The sequence below is a fragment of the Panthera tigris genome, chromosome B1, assembly GCF_018350195.1.
Source record: "Panthera tigris isolate Pti1 chromosome B1, P.tigris_Pti1_mat1.1, whole genome shotgun sequence".
In the NCBI taxonomy this organism is placed as follows: Eukaryota; Metazoa; Chordata; class Mammalia; order Carnivora; family Felidae; genus Panthera; species Panthera tigris.
The window spans coordinates 178,949,492-178,974,654 of NC_056663.1; the positions used below are offsets into that span (position 1 = coordinate 178,949,492).

The window sequence follows — 25,163 nt, forward strand, 5'->3', positions numbered from 1 at the left end:
GATGTGTTGGTGTGTTGGCTATTACTAACATAACCTCAAAACTTCTTCATTCCTTAAAAAAAAAAGTTAGTGTTGTTTACTTAGCATAAGCTTTATTTTCCCACAGTAATGTGCTCAGTTCCTCATTAGAATAATATATTACTATTTTTAAGTCAATTTGAATATGATTTACCATATTTTCCGTGTTGCTGTACATATGGTTCTTCATAGGCAAGTGCTGGTCAAATATACTACTCCTTGTAGAACAGACTTTTTTTTTTAACGTTTATTGATTTTTGAGACAGAGACAGAGCATGAACAGGGGAGGGCCAGAGAGAGAGAGGGAGACACAGAATCTGAAACAGGCTCCAGGCTCTGAGCTGTCAGCACAGAGCCTGATGCGGGGCTCGAACCCACAAACCGCGAGATCATGACCTGAGCTGAAGTCGGACGCTTAACCGACTGAGCCACCCAGGCGCCCCAACAGACTCTTTTCTCAAGGGTCAAACATAAACAATATGAGGAATCATTCAAATTAATATGTCACTTTTTAGATATTCCTCAAGGATCCAAAAAAAAAAAATGCCCGAGTCAGAAGTATGAAAACAAAGATAAACTAGGGACTCATGGTCCTTCTGGGGCTTTTTATCTATGAAGACATTTCTTTCAACAAAAAATGTACTCTATTTTATTATTTCTTTTGCCATCTTGGGCCTGTTTGGAAAGTGTCCATATCATTTTTTTCTCTTGTTCTCCATTCTGTGTGATTTTATTTGCTGGTATGCCATTGTTGTTTTAATAGCAGATGTTCCCATTATCAAGCGACCCAAAATTGTTAGTTGAAAAAAATTCAAGAGCGCCATTTTAAATGTTAACTTTTCACCTGTTAGAACTCTTACCATCTTAATTGTTCTGGTGAATGCTTTTGGGAGAAGTCAAGATGCAGTTAACATATTTGGAGCACCTTTAAAACATGGGGCATGCTTCGTATCTATTCTGTGCCTCCATCCAGGCTTTATTCAGAACTTGTTTACAATAAACTATCTATGGTAAGTCATCTTCAAGACAGAAAAGGCCCCATTTTCCATATTCAACCCCAACCCCTTCAAAAATCTTTAAAATAATTTTCTGGAGGATTTACTTTCCAAAAAGAGATGAGCTCTTTGGTCAACCCCGGTTATAGGAATTTATTCATCGTATCTTAGTAGAGAAAAGTTTTATTTGAGCAAATTAATTTGAGCAAATTCACCAAATAAATGATTTCATAAGCAACTTTAACTTCATTATTCAAGCAACTATCACAACATAACACCCCCATCAAATTAATGGCAGGGATAGACAATCTGAAGATGAATCATTTAACATGTCCTTCGCAAAACAGCAATGGAGTCTATTTTTACTTTATCTATTCAATTTCCCCCTAACAATGTGAAATTCCTGTACAAGCACAAAGCCATCTGTACTTAATTAATCACACAATCCACCCAAACATCATCAGATCCCAAGAGAATGAAAAAGTGTGTGTGTGTGTGTGTGTGTGTGTGTGTGTGTGTATAGTTAAATAGAATCTTTATGTAATACATTTAAATCTGGGCATATCTAAATGATCTAGAAAAAGAAGCATGGCCCTGCCAATCAATTAAATCTCTAACTTTAGAAACAGCCAGCCAGCTATAGGGTCCCCATCACTACCTTTTACCTTCCTGATACTGATTCTGCTCCCTAGAAAACATTATATTTAAGGTCTTGGTATGTATGACGGGAAATTTCTAAAAGAGCTCATACATTAGGAGGCATGCCTTCTCTATCTTCCTAAAGATCAAGAAATGCATCACCTTCAGAAAAAAACCACTCATTAGTGTTCTGTGTTCTGTGGGCCATAGTTCATCCAGCTCTGTCCCATCCTCTGACAACAGGAATGATGTACTCTGAAAAGTGCCCTTCCTTTTCCAGTCAGCAGATAAAAACCCAACATGGTTAGGAATAGAAATAATTACAGTAAAAATCAATAAGATTAAGTTTTACAACTATAGGTGTAGGGGAAAAAGGAGAGGCTATAAATCTTGCTGTTGCACTCTATTTTGCAATCTTTCCTGCCAGTAATTCTTTGGTTTCCAGGTGTTGTCATGTTTATTTGTTAGTCATGCTATTCCTTCAGGGTTGGTTGGTTCCCTGGGATCTCTAAGCCACGAATACTGAAAAGAACATTACCCGGGAACCTGGTGTTCTAGATTCTAATTTCAACTCTCCCAGGATGAGCGGGCATATCTGAAACAGAGGCTTTAGATACATGCCCCCTTAAATATTTATCAGTAAAGAAGTCCTGACTAGCCAGTTCTGTGGAGCAAACTGAAGCTTACTATGGTTATCTGCTGATATATACATATATATGAAATTAATTATGGCAACTGGAATTGTTGGGTTCTTCTCAAAGGGAAAGAACTGCTCTCTCATTGCAGAAAGAAATCATCTGGTGTTGGAGAATTAACAACAGCCAATCTCATACTATGGAGAAAAAAAAAAAAAAGAAGCACACGTTGTGAGTCCTAGAGCCTTCCTTCGAGTTAATCTGAAAAGTGGTGATATGGAGACCTCAAAACATTAACTAATTTTCATTTTCAGCATGACACATATTAATGAGTACCTATTCTTGCCTGGGCACTGCGAGGTATATGAAGGCTACCGCACTGAAAAAAAAAAAAAACACACAAAAATTCTTAAACTCCTTGAACTTACATTCTAATGAGCGAGAGAGAAATAAGTCAAATATATTTTGTAAGCACTCTACACACACACACACACACACACACATACACACACACACACACACATACTACATATATACATACTTGTGTACATGCATACATGCATTGCACACATGCATAAATATCTTTTTAACAAAGTTAAAAAGAAGAGGAGAAAAGCGGGGTGTGGGGGATCCAGTAGGAAAGTGCTACTTGGAATAGGGTGGTCAGGAGGTTCTCACTGCTCACCTGACCAGAAGGAGGAAAAATGCTGAGCTAAGTGGGAATTTGGAAGAAACACCCCAAAAGCAGAGCAAATTTAAGGCTTTGGAGCGGGGAATGAAGCTGGCCTTGTCGCCAGAACAGGGAAGATGTAAGTGTGGCTGAAGCTGAGTGAGAAGAATGTGGACAGAGATGTCTTACGTGGTCTTGTAGCTTTTGGTTTTAACTTGAAGTGGGATGTGTAACCACTGGAGGGCTTTAAACAGGAGGAATCTGAATCATATTTTGCAAGAATTACTCTGACTACAGTTTTAAAAATAGATTTCAGTAGGGGTCAGGGTTAGAAGCAGAGAGACTAATTAAGAGTCTTTAGACACTCTTTGCCACGCAGAAGAGATAGCAGGAAATTAAACAAAACAATGCAATAGCATGCATGCCCCTGTATGAAAACAAAACAAAACAAAACAAAAGCTTTTTAACAAAAATCCACAGCATCCTGAAAAAAATTGTAATCACCAAACAGTTAATTGAAAGGAAAAGCCAACGGGATTTTAAAAATGCAAGTTCTGGGGCGCCTGGGTGGCGCAGTCGGTTAAGCGTCCGACTTCAGCCAGGTCACGATCTCGCGGTCCGTGGGTTCGAGCCCCGCGTCAGGCTCTGGGCTGATGGCTCGGAGCCTGGAGCCTGTTTCCGATTCTGTGTCTCCCTCTCTCTCTGTCCCTCCCCCGTTCATGCTCTGTCTCTCTCTGTTCCAAAAAAAAAAAAAAAAAAAAAAAAGTTGAAAAGAAAAAAAAAAAATTAAAAAAAAATAAATAAATAAAAAAAATAAAAAAATAAAAAAAATAAATAAAAATGCAAGTTCTTTGGGGCGCCTGGGTGGGTCAGTTGGTTAAGTGTCCGATTTGGGCTCAGGACATGATCTCATGGTTCGTGGGTTCGAGCCCCGCATCGGGCTCTGTGCTGAAAGCTCTGAGCCTAGAGCCTGCTTTGGATTCTGTATCTCCCTCTCTCTCTGCCCCTTCCTCATTCATTCCCCCCCACTTTCTGTCTCTCAAAACTAAATAAGACATTAATTTTTTTAAATGCAAGTTCTTTAACAAATTATATAAGTCCCTAATCCTTTATTTGTCTTATATTATTCTTTTATGTATTTTTCTATACCTACTTAGTGAAATTTATAAAACAGATATATGCAGACAAAAGGAAAAATTGAAATCCAAATATTTTTTTGTGTATATTGCAGTCTCCTTTATGTTAGAACACACTGATAATTAAGGCCTAAAAACTAAATTTTAAATATGAAAATAATATAACAACTCAGTATGCTGAAACATAAAGAAAGGATGTCAAATTATGAGCACTGTGATAAAAGTCTCAGACACTATTTTGCTTTGAGCCCTCACAAAATCCCATAAAACAAATGGAAATGAAAAATCCAAAGCTTTGAGATGTTAGATAACCTATCCAAGGTCCCAGAGCAAGTAAATATCAGGCGTCAGTTCAGATCCAAGTGTCTAATTCTAGATCTTGTTTTCTTCTCTTATACCACAGCTGCCATGGTCTTACTTGAGGAATTTTTTTTTTTCTACAAAGTTTCTCAAAATACAGATTGCACAGCCAAATAACCTAATATCTAAAAATGGTCCGTACTGTCAATAACTTGCCTTGATTTGGCCAATCTGTACTCTGTTGGTCTGTACATCGCATTTCTGGCAAAGGGATGCAGGAATCTAGAGCTCTGGTAAGTCAGGATGAAGAGGACTCATGAGGTTCTTCTGTGTTTGGATGCAAGTAAAAAGCCTTTAAAGAAAACACTGAAGAGAAACTCCAAAAATGTCCGCTTCCCCATTTTGGTAGGGGGTTGGGGGGTGGATGAATGCCTATCCATTAGTATCTTTTTTCTCTTCTCTTTACAGTAAAATCCTGATTTAAATTCACTTAATAAATCTTATCTTGAAAGGCAGGTACACATTTTTGTAAATTTTCACAGTTTGGAGAATGTTTTGTTTTCCACTACCTAAATGAAGAGATGAAAAACTGTTTCACAAATAAAGCTGAATTCCATGGTAAAAAATATGCACTTCCCACTCTCAAAATCTAAGAGAGGTAAAATAAATCTCATTCTAAAATTTTACTTCATTTTGTAAAGAATTGCAGCATAGATTTAATTTAAAATAAGCAACGTAATTAAAGTGGAAAGTCCCTGCTTACACATTTTAAAAGGTCAGTGTCAAAACTTGACACAAGAAAATGTGTTTCAAATTGCACCTTTTAAATTTAAATTCCTCTTTAACTATTCTCTACAAAGTCAGTCACTGCAGGAGAGGAGTACTTCAGGGAATTTTAGAAATTTAAAGCAAAATATGCCACTAGCAACATTATACAAAAACCCAAGAGAGATCCTGACATCATGTGAATTTCTTTAAATGTGTACAATATATCTTAAAATGCATTTTAAGCCTATTTGGCAACATTTAACTGGAAGTATTTTTGAGTTTACTCTAAAGAAAGACAATAATTAAGAGGATAAACAAAACAACTGATTGTCTACAGAACATTGCAAATGAATAAGTAATAATTAATCAGGACACTCATTGGATGAGTGTCCCTATGTAATTGAGAGATTGTTTAGTAATATATTAAATGAATTCATTTACATTGTTTTAATAGTTTTGCTCAAAATTCTACCTGTAGTGAGATCCTGCATACATTTCCTTGATCTTTTCATTATATTTTATATACACATGCACAGGCACATATATATACACACACACACTCTATTCCTATGTGTTTCCTATATATGTGTACGAATATATACATATACATGTATATGTGTATATATATATATATATTATGTATATAGGAAATATATAGGAATATAGAGAGTGTGTGTGTGTATATATGTATATAAATATACATGTATATGTATATATACATATATATACATACATATATATATATACACACACACATAATCTGTACTAACAAATAAAAATGCACACATATATTTATAGTTCTCATATAAGTTACAAGTTAGATTTATTCTCTTTATTACACTTGTGCTATTTATTTCATGCTTGAATTCTCTAAGCCCACCTAGTACAGGGATAGAGTCTTATCATATCTTTTACATTCCCATCACGCCAAACACAATACAGGAAAACAGATGCTAAATTCATGAGCCTTAATTAACACATTTGTTTTAATGAAAATTATGGAAAAAAATAGACGCCAATCTACTCTTTTACCCTTACATTGGGAATTAAATGTGAGGAGCTAGTGACTTATTCCAAAAGCTAAAGAATATATTTAGTTAATAAATTTACATAAAGTTTATGTCATTTTTCTAGCCTTACACATCTCTCACAAGGAGATAGGGCCCACGTGATTTGTTTCCATATGTCTTTGTACCAGCTATTAATTACAGTGCAATGAATCCTGAACAAGAGTCAAAGGAGATCTTTAATACAAAGAGGCTTCCTCATATAAAAAGAAAATCAAGTAGGTAAAGGAAATAATTTTTGTAGGCCAGAACAAGGTAAAAGTACAACAATATATATATATATATACAACAATATATATATATATATGTATATAAAAGTAATAATGATGTGCAGAGAAGAAAGGATAAATAAAACAGAGTGAATACTGTATTTCATACAGTTTCAAAGCAATTCATCGAAGAGTCCAATAAACTAAAGGAAATCATAACTAAGTGAGTCAACTATTGATATGATGAATGAAATTTTTACTGTGAATTTTGTATGAAATTAAATCTTACAGAAAAATTTGGAAAAGCCTAGTGAAAAAACTTTTCAAAGTATATTTCAAATGGCATCTGCTGTCCTCTTTTATATATAAATGTGTATGTGTTACATATTTAATATATGTAAATATAATATAAATGTTATATATGTAATATGTGTAGTAATAAATAATAAATATATTATAGATATATATGTAAATATAGGTATAGGAGTTTGAAAAATTTACCCAATTCATTAAAACGAAATGTAAGCAAGGTGAAATTGACTTCATGACGGTACCCGTGAGTTCAGTGTCTCTTCTCTACACTCTAGGATTGATACTAGTCATATCGTACTTTTCCACTGTGTTCCTAGTTCCTCTATAAACTCCCTGAAGACGGGGACTGCACCTCATACAGCCCTCCACTAGCTGTCCTTAGCATACTTTCTTTTAAAGATTTTTTAACGTTTATTATTTTTGTGAGAGAGACACAGGGTGAGTGGGGGAGGGGAAGAGAGGGAGACACAGAATCCGAAGCAGGCTCCAGGCTCTGAGCTGTCAGCACAGAGCCCGATGCAGGGCTTGAACCCAGGAACTGTGAGATCATGACCTGAGCCGAAGTCTGATGCTTAACCGACTGAGCCACCCAGCGCCCCTAGCATATTTCCTTGAGTGACCAAGTGACATTTATTTGGAGAGATCCAAAGACTGATGGAATTCTTGCAAACTTACTCAGTAAGTAACATTCCAAAACGAATAGTTCACTTTTTACTCATGCCTCGGTCTGCCTCCCTTTTAAAAATTTCAGAGTTGCAAATAAATATGCAACAACTGCAAAAAAATTGTTTTAAGAACTGGATTTTTCTCCATATTTAAAAACATCATTTCAATAGCTGACAGTCCAACTAATTTTTCACAGGAGAGGTTAGTATCCCTTATGTTTGAAGATGATGCCATCACCTACCAGAAAGATGGCACAGCCTTTTTTTTTGCCTCTCCTACATGCTCAGGGTGACAGATCAGTAAAAGTGTTAATCAGGATAGAGCTAGACTATGGTATTCTGATTGAGTTACCTCCTCTTAGATGCGTTAACCACCAGAAACCCAATATATCTTCATAATGCTTAGAATTATATTTCCTTCATTTTCTAATTAAAGGCCTGATTATATTTATGACAGTTAGAGAATTTAATATGTGCATGTTTACTTAGTTGAAAAATTAAATTCAGCAGCTCACCTACTATTCACTACCGCTTTTATAATAAGAAGAAAGATGTAAGTAGCCTTAATGTTATTGTCTCAAAATAAATTAGATGAATAATGTTTTCCCTTCATTATATGAGAGGGGAAAGAAAAAAGAGTACTGAGAAACAGTTTTAGAAAATAAAGGGAGGGGTGCCTGGGTGTTAAGTCGGTTAAGCGGCCAATTCTTGCTTTCGGCTCGGGTAATAATCTCACCGATTCACGAGTTCAAGCCCTGTGTCGGGCTCTGGGCTGAGATTCTCTCTCTGCCCCTCCCTGCCTTCTCAAAATAAATAAATAAAACTTAAAAAAGGCGGGGGGGGGGGTATACCCTTCAAGGAAGTGATTAAAGCTAGAACAGAATAAAAATGATACCATATGCTAGACTGAAATTTTACTTTATGCTCTAAAATTTTGAAAATAGTTTAACAGAATTCACCAGTATGAACTATAATACGACTCACTTATCAAGTTTGGATTTTGAATTTGTCCTAAAAAAAAATTTATTGACTTATTAGCAAACATTTGTATACAACGTACAGAATTAATATTTTGACTAGAGTATTCAAGTAATCGTAAGTGAATTTCTGAGGGAAAAATGATTCCATTATTTTAAATGTAATTTTGAGATGCTATATTGTTGGCAATATTTCCAAAATGTATAGAAAGAATAATAAAACAAAAGGGCTTGAGGACAGTCTCCAAACCATACTGTCACCCACCCTACTCCCAAAGAGATGTCACATACCAGAAAATGGAGAATTTTACAATGCTAGATATTTAAAACAGTTGTATTTGTTAAACCGTCTAGTTGTAAAGCTTTAATGCTTAGGAATCTTAGATTCAAGAGCAGGTGTCTCATTCTCCGTTCTTGAAATAAGCATATATGTCCTCGTATGTCACTTGTCCTTTGCATATACTTACCTCTGTCCCCTGAACTGAAAACTTTAAATTTGGGGACCATGATTTGTGCACCTCTGAATTCTCTCACTCCACTTGCACTAGTCTGGGCCTTGGCTTTGTCTAATAATTCTCCTCTCCTCTACCTAGTGAAATGGTGCTGTTATTTCAAGGCCCATTTCAGGTGCTCTGGATCATCTCCTGACCCCCTTCTGACTTCCACTTGCCTCCACAGAGAGCCACAGTGTGACTTTCATGGACCCTATGTTCTTTTGCCTTTGTGTAGCACTTTCATTATTAGAAAATCTTACAAATTCTATGTTATGACCCTTGGAAAAAGATGAAGACATTAATATTACACACTAAAACATTTTATTTGACCTAAAAGGTCCTTGTTGCATCTGATTTTAAAAGAAGTTAAGACTTTGTCATTGGTTCCTAAGAGTATTTTGGGGCCAAAGTATTGTGCCTACCATGCCCAAGGAAAGACAAATCTACCTTAGTGCCCCCCATACCGCTCCAATGCCAGAGTTAAAGATTTTATACCTACTTATTCCCCAAAGCACTTTATTAATACTCAGCTCAGTGCAAAGAGCAGCCCCGAAGAAATGTTTGTTGAATGTCACTGATCGAGATTTCGCCTTTCCTTAGTAGGCAATTGATTATGTTTTACCTCTCTAAAACTTGTGATTTCTTTCAAAGAATGAGGCAAGGTCTTATGCACTTTTGTATATCCACGGACTCATAAATTCCTTGGTATATAGTAAATATCTGTTGATTCAAACTGAATGAAATTGGTGCTTATCTTTGCCAACGCGTACCAGATGCTACTGACGGCCAGTGTGAAACGTTTTTTCAAGGAGAGGGGACAGCATCCTGCCCAAGGAGAGAAATGCGTGAAACTTCATTCAAATATTTGTCATTCAAATATATTCAGCTGTCCCAACCTCAGGTTTGATGCTCGGAATGGCCAAATCACTGGAAATTAACCCTAGTTGTAATCCATTACCAAGAATCACCATTGGATTTTATGAGTCGTGTCCTTATATTATCACAGTGCCTTTACCTTGACTGCTAAGGGTTGGCCACAAGTCTCAGAATGAAAATCAAAAAATAAATGAGAAAATGAGCAGTTGTCTTAAAAATTATAATTTACAAGGGCTTGCACCAATTATTTATTACACATTTATTTATTCATTATACCAATACAATTCCTTGTTATATTTTATTTCTAATGAGTATAAAAGTACAAAAATAAGAACTTGTATGTAAGATATTATAGTAAAAACAGATCCAGTTAATTATTAGCTATTTAATATTGTCCTATCTCTACTTACTACATTAAAATAAACTACCTACATAAACTATTTGTATACTCATCCACTCAACTGACATGTAAGAAATGTCTCTTACAGATATTGTACCAGATACGAAGAACTATATGTTACCAAAGATCTCAGTCTAGTGAGACAAACAGTCCATTATATTACATTTAGATAAGTATTAAGAGAAGTAAACATTTGTGCCAGAAAAACACATGAGGGCTCCTAACTCTGGTTCAGGTTGCAAGTGAGGAACTTGAGATTTCTGTTAATAAAATCATGAAAAGAGAACTAAAAAAGCCACGTATAAAATAGAAAAAAAAAAATTACGTCACCTATAATCCTACCACACACGCTTGAGCTACGTGTTGAAAAACAGTGACAATGTAGCTGGAAGAAAAAGAGAATTTGCATTTGAGGCAGGCAAAAGGCAAACAGGGGTGAGATAGCATCACAAAATCAGAAAAGGTGCTAGAACGCTGGGGCCGGGGGAAAGGGATGTGTCATATATGATGTGAGTCCAGCCCTCCTCTCTGCCTCTATGGAGGGGGCAGGGGTGGAGGGGGGATCAAAGGCAGACGGCAAAAGAAGGAGAACACCCCATACAACAGGAGGGGTGAAGTTAGCGAATACTCACACACCTCCAAGGGGCCAAAGGCCAGAATGAAGCCGAGCTGAAGAAATTCTACTAGTCTCCCTCCTCAGTGATAAGATGTTTCAGTCTAGGTGGACGATGACGATTGTCCTATTTCAGAAGCCTGCGTGTACTATCCTGCAAGGGACCGACTTTGACTAAACATGTTCACAGTTTTCATTTCTTCAGTTCCTCGTACCAGCACTAAAGACCAGCAGGGAGGTCATTTCCGGGCGGCGCCTGGAACCAAGTGGCCAACAGCCTGCAGAGCAGACTGCCTGAGTGTCATCGCGACTCCTGCGACACATACCTCACCCGTGACTCTCCCTCTGTGAGAAAGACACATCGCGATGGTAGGAAACACAAAGAAACGGATAGAAGTAACAACCACCACTGCATTTCAACGAGGAAGGATACCTCCTACTCCATTCTCCGCCCCTCCTCCTGCAGGGGCAACGATCCTGCCTCCCCCCAGTCTCCAGGTCCTCCTGGAGGAGGTATGATGCCAGCACCCCATAAGGGTGCCATGATGCCATGATGCCAATGATGGGCCCTCTTCTTCCTGGGATGATGCCAGTGAGACCTGCTGTTGGAATGAGGCTGCCTATGGGAGGCCACATGCCAATGAGGCCTGGGCCCCCATTGATGAGACTTCCTGCTTGTTCCCATTATGGTTCCCACTTGGCCAGGAAGGACTCAACCAATAGATAAGGAGACACAAGAATCTCTTTATACCCATTTTATCTTACTTGGTCTACTTCAACAAGAGATCATGGTGCTGTGACTTCGGTTGTTTTGTAACAGCATGACAAGGAAGACTGGCTCCCCCTTCCTATCAAATAGGGAATCATTTCTGCAGAGGACATAGTAGGACACACACACACACACACACACACACGCACACACACAAAAGCAATTCTCATTTTTATTGAGAAATGTGAAAATAAAATTGTCAATTGTTTTAGTTAAAAAATAAAAATAAATGAAGACGAGCAGAGAAATGGCTCCCACTTGACCACCACAAAAACGAAGTCTCAGAGAAGTACAGAGTTTCCCTCCAGGTCAGAGTTACAAATTAACAGGATCAGAACTAGCATTTCTGTCCCCCTCTTTTCAGTGGAGTTTTCAAGGCCTATGAGTTCTACAGTGGAAAACACAGAGAATTAGGGGCTGGAAGGTAGCTGATACTGCTACCCAAATCATTAATTCTGAACTTTTTAATCTTAATTTATTTAGATAATTCCTTTAATTTTCCGTTTTGTTGAGTCTATGTAGTCATATCATTAATACGACCTAATTTCTTAAAAGATTAGAGGCTTAACAGAGAAAGAGAAAAGAAATGATAAACTCTGTTTTTGCAGATCCATTTGTAAGCTTTTCAATAGTGAGTCAACTATGAATATTTCATAATTGCATATTTTCTTTTTGGGGACCAATAGCCATTTTAATATAGAAACCATTAATAGAATTACCAGATGGGCGCTTTATTTGCTTTTAAAGTGGTTACAAATAGTAGCAATTAGTCATTGATGAGACCTCTAAGTCAAGAGGTTTTGCAGAATTCAGCACCATGGTAATTTTTTGGTATCATCTGCAAAACAATAAATACAAAAACGTTTGTAAAAAACAACATATGTCTTGACAATTTTCTAATTATCTGTGTGTAAAACAGTCAATTCTTCTGCACAGACGGAACTTTTCACATGACACATTTGGACTCCACAGCCTACAAAAGAGGACTAGAAATTAGTGAGCCCATATTTCTATAATTTGTTTGTAGCTGATTCTACCCCAAGTCCAGAGTTATGTTTATTTTTCCCACAAAAAGAGGTAACTAATTGCTTTTATGAGAAACAGGGTGGGGGGGGGAATGGGTGTTGAACTGAAAGCCTGAATTTATTCAGAAATAGCATTAAAAACCAGTCTCCACACTTTTCAGTGAAAATAAGAGGGGAAGGATGCCAGATGGAAATCGGCCAAATGGTGTTCTTTTAGGAATTGCACCTAAGTTATCCTGAAGGCGGAAAAAAAAAGAAGAAGAATGAGAGGGAGATTCCAACAGGATGCCCTGAAAAAGTTGCCTGCTTTACTTGTCACAAAAGGAGCACAAAACAGTCATTATTCAAACATCATAACAAATCTGTAAAAACAAAACAAAACAAAACAAAAAACCTACTGAATATTTTAGACCAGGAAATACCAATTTATAGTGACTTTTTGTGACATTTGGAATCGATCTATTACACTCTGTCTATATAATCAATGCTTGATGATTGCATTTAACTCCTTCCCAATGTATTTGTTTATGTAGTCGGTATTGGCATCTCATATCCATCCCACAGCCTTTGTACATGTTTGGAACTCACTCATCGTCTGCAGATCCCAACACAGAGACGTGCCTACATGCCTGCCCACCTCTCCCTCCTACACCAGCTGAGAAAAGCAACCGCCCATGTCACTGTATGCTCCCCAGAGAGTCTACTGTCACTGCACCTGTTTTTGTCCCTTCAGGAAAAAAAAAAAAAAAAAAAAAGAACCAGGGTTGAGACTTCTCTTGCTTGAAAGTCTCCAAAAATTTAGGCTCGAATTAAGGGTCTCGCTTTGGAATTTACAAAATATTTAAGATCAGAAAGCCTCTCACAGATTGGGATTTTGAAAGTGTTCCAAGAATCACCAAGTTGCCTTTTTTACAAATAGATAAAGACTGTGACGATATGCGCTGGGTTAGGTCTAGGAACGTAGTACATATTTAGTCAGAACACTTCGCTTCATCAAATTTTTAAATAAGCAACCGGAATCCAGATATATAGCATGTGTGGTTTCAGATTACATTTCAAAAGGCTAACTTCGCATTCACAGGCTTTGAAAAGGGGAATCCTTGAAAGGGGTATTTGAGTGACAAAAAAGGGGGGGGGTGTCCTAGTGGTTTTGGTTTAGTGAATAAAGCTGAGAACGGAAGTGTTGAGCTCCCAGAGGCACAGAAGCTCACTGGAACTTCATTTTGCAACTTGGAAGAATCCTCATTATTTTATCCATTTGACCTTTTGATTCCACTCCTTCCTGCCTCTGACAAGATCTTATTTCATCGATGTCCTTTCCCGTTTCTGTTCAACCTCTTTCTTTCACCCTATGAACCTACCTGAATTTCCTTATATTGTAAAAAAAGATCTTTCCTCATTTCTTCCATCACCAAATTGCTGTTTCCTTTCCCCTCCTGCAAAATTCATGGCAGAGTGCATGGCATTCAATGGTTCCGCTTACTTAAAACTCTCTCCATGAAACCTGTTGTACTCTTACCCGGCCACCATGCTGATGAATCTATTAGAAATGTGACGTAAAGCAGTCTTTCGTCACTCTTTAATTTTGTTGATCTGAGTTCTGGGAATTGGGCTTTAATATCAACTCGTGCACCTATGAACTGCTTAAACTGGGGCAGCTATTTAACTTCTCTAAGACTTAGCTCTCTTACATTTAAATTGGGGGTGCATGGGTCTTATTTATTTATTTATTTATGGCCTGGGTCACTTTTAAGGACAGCCAAGTTTCCTTTGAGCAAATTACTTTTCATCCACTGAATTCAGTCTGGTAAGTCTGTTATTCAAAGTGTGTTGCCTTTCCTTAACCAAAAGGTTGACAAGCCGCCCCCAAAGGACATTTTGGCATTCCAATGGAGTTTGACCAGTGAGCACAGTGATGAAATACATTTTAACATAAGTGGATTTAAGACATTTCAGGAGTCGTACCTGAAAGAGAGTTGACCAATTCCTACTAACCCCTGAATTTACCCCTACCGTCTGGAGCTGGAATAGACTTTTCTTTTTCCTGACCATGTTCCTTCTTTCACCACTAGCTTCTCTCAAGCCCTACCTCATGGCTCCCAAAGCTATCTTTGGTTTAAAATATTAAGTTATAAATTTGGTTTATATAGCTTGAAAACAAATTGTGTTATTAGTATTAAATGAGCTAAGCTGTGTAATATTTTAATTAAAATGTTCAAAATTAAATTCCGAAATTAGCTTCTTTTCCAAGTCTATTGGTCTTCTCCTTTCTCCTCCAGCCTCCAATCATGTATATTTTACATCGTTTTCTCCATACACGTTGTTATCTGTCTCCACATCATGCGTCAGAATCACACGATAAGGCTTTATCAGACTGTACTTGTGGCCTGACAAGTCTCTTTTTCTCCAGCACTTTTACTGCCAACTGCCCTCCATTTCACCAGTAGAGCCATCATTTTAAACACTTACTGACTTATACCCTTGCTTCAAAGCTTTCAGTGACTTTCAAATACTTACAGAATAAACCCAAGTTGCTAGACATAAAATTCAAGGCTCTTCTGGAGCTGAATTTACTTGCTCTTTCCAGTTCATATTGAGTCGCTCATCCCATATTTCCTACACTCTAACCACACTGGATTATGCAACTTTTACCAAGTATGCAACGAAATTTGAGACTTTCATTACTTTGCTCATGATTTCTTCTCCAGCTGAAATGTCTTTCTTCCTTCCTAAGTGTAAGTGGACTTAATTTGTTACAAGGGCCAACTAAAAAGTTTCTTGTTTCATTAAGCATTTCCCAAATGTCTTCACTTTCTTTCTTTATCTCTGTCTTCCTATAGCATTTATAACACATCTGGCTGTCTTGGTTTGTTGAGAGCAAAATTGGTTTCTTTCCCATATTTACATCCCTTGTCTTAAGCACAGTTTCTGGGCTAACGCATGTATTCCATAGTCATTACCAAGTAATTGGTTCCCTCTGATGATCTTCAGAATACAAAAATATATTCTGAATTATATATTTTATATAATTATATGTATATGTATATGTATATATATTGGAATATATGGAAGGTATATGAGAAGAAAATATATATTTCAAAATACTTTATATGGATAGATAGATAGATAGATAGAGTGTGCATCCAAAATAATCTAGCACTTTTATACCTTTATACTCCTTTGGTTAATGCGTCAGCATGTCAGTACACGACTCAATGCAGACATCAGTATTCTTGATATATGTTACTTATCGGTATCAATAAAAGTTATATTCTGAATTTGCAAACCAAACATTGAGAAAATCCTAAATTATATCCAATGATGTGATATTCTGACAATATGTTATATCTGAGGCTGTACCCTTTCATAATAATATTAGCTGGAAAATTTTAAATTGTCACACCATAGGTAACAGCAGCATTAAAGGCATGATGGCATTCCTTCTGAAACCTATCGAAAACAATAAAAATTTCAAACAAAAATACAATCTCTTATAAAAATTAGACGATAACACATACTGAATATGATTTATACAGGATTTTACAGACATTTCATGGTAAAGCATAAAGCAGGTATTTTGAAAATTGTGCATTATGAGTGTGGATATTTATATATAGAATCGTGGGTTAAACGCTTTGCATAGATACGGGATATGCAACCTCCGCATTATGTGGAGAATATGAGTGGCTTCAGCACCAGAGAATAACTTTGCAAGACATTTTTCTTGAAAGATTTAACAATATAAGCACCACACATTGATCATTATTCATAGACCAGGGGTTCTAAATGCTTGAAACACTAGACAGCCCCTGGCATGCTATAAGCCCTTTCAGCTCTAACAGACGGAAGCTGAATTTCCTTGATTGCCAGCCAAAGATCAGACAGAAAACACCCAGGCAGAAAGCATCTAGTCTAATAGAATATTGTTTAATTGGAATTAAAGGTGAAAAAAGAAAGAGAGAGAGAAAAAAAAAAGGAGCAACTCCACAGCCTGTGCCCTTCAATATTGATGATCCTTAAAATTTCACTGTCACGGAACTGTCAGAACTGTCTCACTACAAATGAAATCTTATGAGTTATTTTACTTTATTTTTTTTTCCAAAGAAAACAGCAAATCCTAGAAACTACAGGGCAGTGAAAATCATATCTGTACTATTCGTGGTATTAATTCTCTTTTTTTTTTTAAACCATAAAACACAAAGAGGAAACAGAAATCATTGAAAATACTTTAATAATATGTGGCAAAATAAAAAAAAATAAGTACAAATACTTCTGGATAAGGTCTGAGATACAAATCAGCTTACAGCTGGAACATGAGTTCAGGCAATGATAGAGGTAAAAATGGGATTCCATAGATTTGATGAGTGAAGATGCTTTAAGCGTTCAGCCTCAAGATAGCCTCCAAGGCATGACTTCATTTGAGATCAGAGCTTAACATCAAGGAAAGCCTCTTTTGACAGCATTAGAGCAAAGGAAGTTTATGTTAAAATCATGTTTGTATTTCTCCCCAAACATCATACAGAGTTGCAATATTATCACACAGAAATAGTTCCAGTTGACCTGACTCCATCTTCAAAGAATGGTTTTGTGTCTATTGATTTTAGAAACCATGCATTAAATTGTATTCCTTTTGGTATTAATTATACTAATTCCTCTACTAAAGAATTAGGGCTCTGGGGCAGAACACTCTTTCGGTGCCAAGAAATGACCAAAGAGATCAGTTGTCTCTACGACTTTGTATTCTACATAAAGTATGGCAGCTGATAGCTCCGAATTCCAAGTCCAAGAAAGATATATTTTCAGTTAAAGCGCAACTCCTATCCTGTGAGGGTTGCTTCTTCCTCTCTGGTGCTCCCTCCACCCTGCTTTGAAAGTTATTCCCCTCACAAATTGGGGTCACCACTCCTCTGTCTTTGAAGACCTCTGCTGTATCACTCCCATCTCTCCCAGCGTCAAGTTGTACCTCCATAACATGAATCTAATGCCTTCTACATTTTGAGCTACTTTCCAGACTTTGTTCACAGCTTCCTGCCTTGGCACCCACTTGTTGTCCACCAGAGCTCTCCCTCGTGGCAACATGTAGTTCTCACATCTGGGAAACACATATTTGTCTTGCTAACAACAGAGCGCCCGGAGTAGAGTAGATCCTGAGTGACACAGGGGAATGAGAGCGCTAACAGGGCTCATATGATTTGTGACGTATGTGTACATAAATATGTGTAAATCCCCTCACCTGTGTCACCCAGCATTTCATATTTTACAAGAATGCAAAATCTCCAGTACCTAATCTAGGGGAGAAACTCAACAAATACTTATCGAATGACTAATATCTATACACTTTATTGCACGTCTTCGAATCACCCAAGACTTCCATTTATAGCATCAAATGAATTCAGTCAAGCAATTGCTAATCTACTGTAAGCAAAGTACTTGGCTAAAAACAAGAAGGAGATGGTAAATATGAGTCAGGCTTGGATGTTCCCAGTGAAGAGATTCTAGGGTAGAAATAATACGCATATACACTTTCAAACTATTCCATCAAAATATTCCATCATTAAAGACTGGAAGATTCAGGTAGCATAAAACCACACAGATAAAATGCCTTAAAATTAGCACGAATGACTTGATAACCAGAAAAAGAGGGAAGGCAGGATTCCCTCATGTAAAGTTAGGAAGACAAAGGATTGTTGGAGGACGTAGCACTATAGCTTACGATAAACTAGTAGCAAAGTGTAAAGCAGGTAAAGTCACCTGAAAGTCACCAGGCTGAGCTGGAACACTGAGCTCACAAAAAGGAAGAATGGAAAGGACAAATACGAGAGGAGCATTAGAGGTAGAGGAATAGAATTCTAAAGTAAGGAATCTGAAGTCTACTTATGAGAAATGACTAGGACTACGTGTTCCTGAACACAGTAGTATGTTGACAACACTAAGACGCAGTACGTCGTCCTGTCCTCGCAACACTCTGGGCAGCAAGGTACGCAATCCTGCAGCCTTCAGTGTAATATCTCAATCCACTACATGTAATTTGTACACAAATATTAATAGCAGCTCGACTATACTTTCCATGCCTGATCATGTTCTATGTTATAAGTCTTGAACAGTCACCAGCAGCACAAAGAGAAAGAGAGAGAGAAAGCTTTTCTTTTTAAAGCACATATTGTTACGATCCAATATTACTAGATGGCACAGTGAGTGGAACCTTGTAATAACAGTCATTAAGGCCTATCAGTTTCAAATTCGACTAAACAATAGGTAATGGCAACTTCTGCAGGACAGGGGTGGACCATACAACCAGCTCCATGAAAAGAAGTCAATTTAAAGATCCAACGGTAGCCTATCTTTTAAAACAAGCTAATAGGAAACAATTACAGCAAAATATTTGAGGAAAACGGAAATAAAAACATTCCCAAATCTCAGAGTTAAACAAACTGAATGGCAGCACAAAGGATATGGCAATGACTGAAAAGCTCACTGCACAGAAGATGCTCCCTAAAACAGCCAGAAACCTCCAATTAATAGAATTCCAAATATTCAAAGAAAGGGGAAGGGGAGGTGGGCTTATGAGCTTACCTAAACAGCCGGCTGAAGTCCACTAAAAAAAATAAATACACCTGTTACATATTTCTCAGTGTTTGTTTGAAGAAATAATGTCTAAATCCAGAGATAGACTCCTAGAAACAGCTCAAAGTATGCATTGAAAGTTGACCATTTTTTATTTGATTCTCATGTTTGCATTTTCTAAATTATTCCAAAAACATCTTTCATTTCTAAATAATTCTGAAAACAGAAAGCTTATTCATAAAGGTGGTGAAGTCTCTACCAATAAACAAGTTTAGATTCCTACCATCAAGTTTAGATTCCTGTCAAGGTTTGAGGAAATCAGGGTTTAAATTCAGATACACCTGCGGTTTGGATCCTAGTCTACTTGTGACTAGTATAAGACTTTTGGAAAACCTATTGGTCTGTTTTGGGGAGCGGATTACACTTAGACACACCCACCATGCTGCATTGCATTAAGACTGCTTCTGGAATCTTAGCTCAACTGGTGAATAGCTATGTGACCTGTGTCAGTCACATTTTTGAGCCTTTCTTTAATAATACTGTTATTTATACTTGCTCACTTTATGCTAGACAGTTGCAATCAATGTATATATTAATTTCTTTCTGACCTTACTTACATAGCTTAGTAATTCATCCTCATTGCCTAACAATGCTATGAGACTATTACCCCCATTTAAATACAGCACGAAAGGTTAAGTAGGTTGTCCCAAGCCTCCAACACTAGTCCATAATTGGTGTTCATTTAATTCATGATTATAGGGGCACCTGGGTCGCTCAATTGGTTGGGCATCTGACTTCGATTCAGGTCATGATCTCACGGTTCGTGGTTTCGAGCCCCATGTCGGGCTTTGCACGGACAGCTCAAAGCCTAGAGCCTGCTTCAGATTCTGTGTGTGTGTGTGTGTGTGTGTGTGTGTGTGTCTTCCCTGCTTATGTTCTCCTTCCCTCCCTCTCTCTCTCAAAAATAAATAAACATTTAATTTATGAATTATATACAGTTAAACTATATATTTTTATAGGAAATCCAAGAGAGGACAAATATAGTAATTCAAATTCCTACTAAATACATTTAAACTGAAAGATCACTTAAATCAGATCATTATCAGTTAACTATCAGAGCAAAACTAAATTGCAATTTTCTGATAGTCTGAAGACAGAATACCATGCAACTAAAAAGAAAAGAAGCTTAGGAACATCTTAGAAACATTTTGGCACAAATGTTTACTGAATTATTTTGTATCACAATTTCAAATTTGTCCTTATTTTATTTATTTTTTTTTAATTTTTTTTAACGTTTTATTTATTTTTGAGACAGAGAGAGACAGAGCATGAACGGGGGAGGGGCAGAGAGAGAGGGAGACACAGAATCAGAAGCAGGCTCCAGGCTCTGAGCCATCAGCCCAGAGCCCGACGCGGGGCTCGAACTCACGGACTCACAGACCGTGAGATCGTGACCTGAGCTGAAGTCGGACGCTTAACCGACTGAGCCACCCAGGCTCCCCTCAAATTTGTCCTTATTTTAGAAAATAGAAGTTACAATTAATTACAGATTACTAATTACAACTTCATAATGTGTATATGCTTTCTCTTCCATATGCTAAAAATTTCTACTAAATGAAAAAGAAGCAATTCAAGTTGACGTGTTAGACGAGGGAAAGAGAGGGAGAAAAAAAAAGTGAAAGTTTAACAGCGTTCTCTTTATAAGATTTTGCATAACAGAGACTTTAGACTTCCATAAATACTCACTTCTGTGTACAATAAAATATCTGTGAGTAACATAATAACCAGCAATGTTCCAAATGCCATCCATACATTAACTGCCAAAATTGGTTATGGAACAGTTTCTGAAAAGAAAAAAGGAGCCCTCTGGACCTACTGTAGTACGCAAACTCACAGGAAATGAACAGCCTAATTATGTGGCCATGAAATAAGTCCAGCAGATATCAGTGATTGGGAATGAAGGCTTGACAAAATCTGGGGATATTTGTCAGCTCCTTAAATCATTATTATATTTCTTCTCATGTTCCGAATTGTCCGCGGTGTAAAATGAAGAGAAAAGCACTTCCACACGGTTTGTTGTATTTTATAGCTCAATATTCATAACAACTGTGCCCATTCTTTATGCTGTTGTGAAAAGGCAGAACCAATCTTTTGGCAGATGACTGTCTTTGGCTCAGCAGAAGCTTCCATTTTATGCAATAAAGACTAACACATACAATCTCAATATGTTCTCACTGGGGAGGGAAGAAAAGGACGAGAGACCCCTTTCATGTCACACACTTGATAAATTATTTCTAAGATGCATAGTTTTTTTCCTAGGGCCTGTCCAAAGGCAGAGTTCCATTGTGGCTTTCCAAAATGCAACCCTTTGTAAGTCATTTCAATGGCTCTTAATAGAATCCTATGAATCACATTACATATTCAAAAATATGATCACCCTAATACATATCTTTTATGTTTGCTCTCAAAATTATGAGAAGTACTTCTGTTTTATCTGAGGGAAGCCTTGAAGCATTTATTTGTGGTCACTTGCTGCTTAAAATGTACTTCATTTAATATGATCGCACATTTAGATATTTAATATGCTTTTAATTCATGGGAGTATTTCATATCATAAAACTGCCTTTTAAAAAAAATCTGTTCTGAGTTCAGGGAAAAAAAGCATATGCAAGTTCTTTTATTTTTAAATGAAGAATTATTTTTTAAAGCATTAAAAAATGTTTTGGGGGTGGCCCAGCCAGTTAAGCATCAGACTCTTGATTTCCGCTCAGGTCATGATCTCATGGGTTGGTGAGTTCAGGCTCCTTTCACTGGCAGTGTAAAGTCGGCCTGGGATTCTCTCTCCATCCTTCTCTCTCTGCCCTTCCCATGCACACTTTCTCTCTCTCAAAATAAATAAATAAACTTAAAAAAAAATTATTGAGTAAACCCTACCCCCATGGTGGGACTTGATCTCATGACACCAAGATCAAGGGTTGCATGCTCTACTGACTGAGCCAACCAGGCAACCCTAAATGAAATATTATTTTTAATTCTGGTGCCATGTGACACAACCATCAACAATTCTGAAGCTTTCTTTTCCTTTTTTTCATTGTCTCCATTAGACCCCTTGGGAGTCCAATGGCTTAGGTCACAACATGAAACATCATGCTAATTAAACTGCTAATTAATTGGTATAAGAAATATATTGCATGAAATAGATTGCTGTATTGTACTGTCTCAATGTTTGCACTATTTCAACTTGGTAACCACTAATTTAGAACCCTTTAATCATATTCTTTAATCCAAATGTTAATCTCACATGACAAGAGCACATGAATTACTAGAGAAGCTTGGTACAAAATATGTGTTTCATTTCTTCCTAATATTGAAAATATTGAAAAGATAAAAAGATCCTGTGTTTACAGATTCTTAATATTCATTTGAATGTAACCTTTCCTCATAAACATTTTCACAAACTTCTCCATGTGAATATTGAGTCATTTATGTGACTAGCCATCATAGAATTTTTATTAAAAAGGCCCATGGGATAACTTAATTGTTTCCTTAACATTATCAGGGTCTTTCTGAACACAGATTTTTTTCAATTGCATGACTTTTAACAATCAAGTGTCAATTTGGGGTTCAGAAAAGGACAGATTTTTATGTAATAAATATGCAAGGGTCTTAAAAAGTCAACCAGCAGAAAGTTAGAAGGCACTATATCCACTTGAAATGTATTATCAGGAGGTAGCCGTTTCTGATCTTTCTAGAATGCATCTACCAAATGTCTGCTTCTTTCATGAGCCTGACATATAGGGGAGAAAAAAAAAATCATCCTGACCTGCCTTTTAACAGCTAGACACAGAGAAAAGAAAAAAAATGAGAGACCTAGGTCCCCCTCACCTGCTACTGAGACAGAATTTCCACGGAAGGCAATTGGGCAGTTACAAAACAGGCTGAGCTGTACCTGGTCTCAAAATTCCAATCTCTTAAAACAGGACATGTTCATTTCCCCCCTAACATCTAAGGATACAATCTAGGAAGATACTCATTTTTAATTACATCAATCTTAACTCCTCCTTAGAAATTCACAAAAAGAAGCATAAGATAGTTATTATGGTGGTATTAACATCCATAAAAATATAGAGTAGCCAGCTCTTTCGTGAAAACAAAGTAAAAATTATTGAAATGGATAGCCTAATAAAAATCTGTAATTGGCCCTGTTTCTTTTCAGATGCTTAGTTGCTAAACTGTGAAATGAAGTTAGAATATTATAACTTCTTCATGTTTTCACAAGCAATACTATGGGCTCCCAAGAACACAGGGGCATTTCTGAAGTCTAGATTTTCTAGCCACAATTAATATTCACTATATATTATCCAAAACATGGTTTCAAATAGGAAAGACAACATTTTCAATGATAGTTTATTTGTTTTATCCCCTCCAATATAATTAGCCAATTGCAATGTTTAAAATGAAAGCCACTGACTTTCCAGGCATTAAATATCACCCACTTCAATCCAGCCAGTATTTATTTTGTTTGTATTTCACACATTCAAATCTCATAGTTATTATAGATTACAAAGCACATTTTCTGCTTAATAAAGGACTTTGAAAATGAAGCCCTATCATATATCATAGAAAATTACTAAATATCTGCAAAGCATAGTAGCTACTTATTCATGGATGGGTTATCATAATCAACATTATCCTTAGTTTTTATGATAATCTGACAAATAATTTATCATTCTTACATTTCACAATGCTTAAGTCACTACTAATTGGGGAAAATTATACTCCCTTATAATTACAGATAAAGTGATCTTTCAAAAATTATTCTTTGACCGTTTAAAAACTTTCATCATTGGATGGTGACAGGTCTGATTTCAGCTTTCACAGTTTCCGTTCACTTGTCAATGTTTGAAGAAATGATGGCTCACAGAGCTCTAAGATTTGAGTTGTAGCAGACCAGAAACTCATGAATTCCCCCGGAGAACCTGTACCCACACTCTTTTGCTCAGTTTCACGCCATAGTATATGAAGTATATCCAGGCTTGGAGTTATCTGTTCTGTGAGGTGCATTTTGTGTCACTTCTGACAGTGGCATTGAGTTTATTTTAGCCCGTGAACATCTCAATCAGCAACAACTACACTCTATTCATATGTTGATTATAAAACAACAATAAGGAAATCAAGAGTTGCCGGCATTTACGGAGGTCTTGTCATGCCATACTCCCATCACCCGGCTAAATCTCACTTAATAATCACAACTAACTTACAATGTAGATGCTGTTACTAACTTTCAGTCACATCTGAAGAAGTGGAGGCAGAGAGATGCTTGTTCAAAGGCCATTCAATTTGTAAAGTGTGCGATCCACGTTTCGAACCCAGGCAACCTGGATTCCAGATGCTGCACTCTTAAGGCACTCTGAGCACCCTTCACTTAGTACATGACATTGTAATAATTAGCCTGTGTGTCTGGAATTCCCATTAGCCTGAGCGCGAGCTCTCCTTGTTCAAAGAATGCAGTTGTCTTTTGCCTCCGTCCACAGGGAAGTCTCCATTTTCCAATGATGTTTGATGCAAATATTACCTAGTAACATATTTTAAGCCTGCAAAGCAAAGTAAGTTAGAAAAGAATTCCTTCTTCCCTGTCTCCAATATGTGAAGCAGACGTCCTATCACAGATTCTACCGTTGTCCAACACTCTGCGAGAACGTCTGGACGCCTTTCACATTGAAGCCATGCATGCTGAATCTGCTTCACTCATGTTAACAGATGTGTGATCCGAAGAACCAAAAACTCCACCCCTGTCCCCCTGAGCAGTTCCAGAGCCTAACCTGGACCCTCAAGTTTTGGCACGAAGGATCTGTGACCTGCTGAGTGTATGTAGCCTCTGAAACCAGGCTGGCGAGACTCAGAGCCCCGCTCTATCTCCTGGTGGTCTGTACTTTTGCAAATTTGCCCAAATTCTCTGTGCCTACTCTTCCTTATCTGTGAAATGGGTGATATGACAATAATGGCATCTGCTTCATGAGGCTGGCATAAA

General features: G+C 37.1%; 1 protein-coding gene and 1 pseudogene across 1 annotated transcript in view; one reads left to right on the forward strand and one right to left on the reverse strand.

The window, feature by feature from the left end:
• Nucleotides 1–25,163, reverse strand: part of PCDH7 (protocadherin 7) — a 420,489-nt gene that overhangs the window by 327,434 nt on the left and 67,892 nt on the right. The gene's annotated exons all lie outside the window — the stretch shown is intronic.
• On the forward strand, nt 10,890–11,574 carry LOC122237763 (annotated as a pseudogene).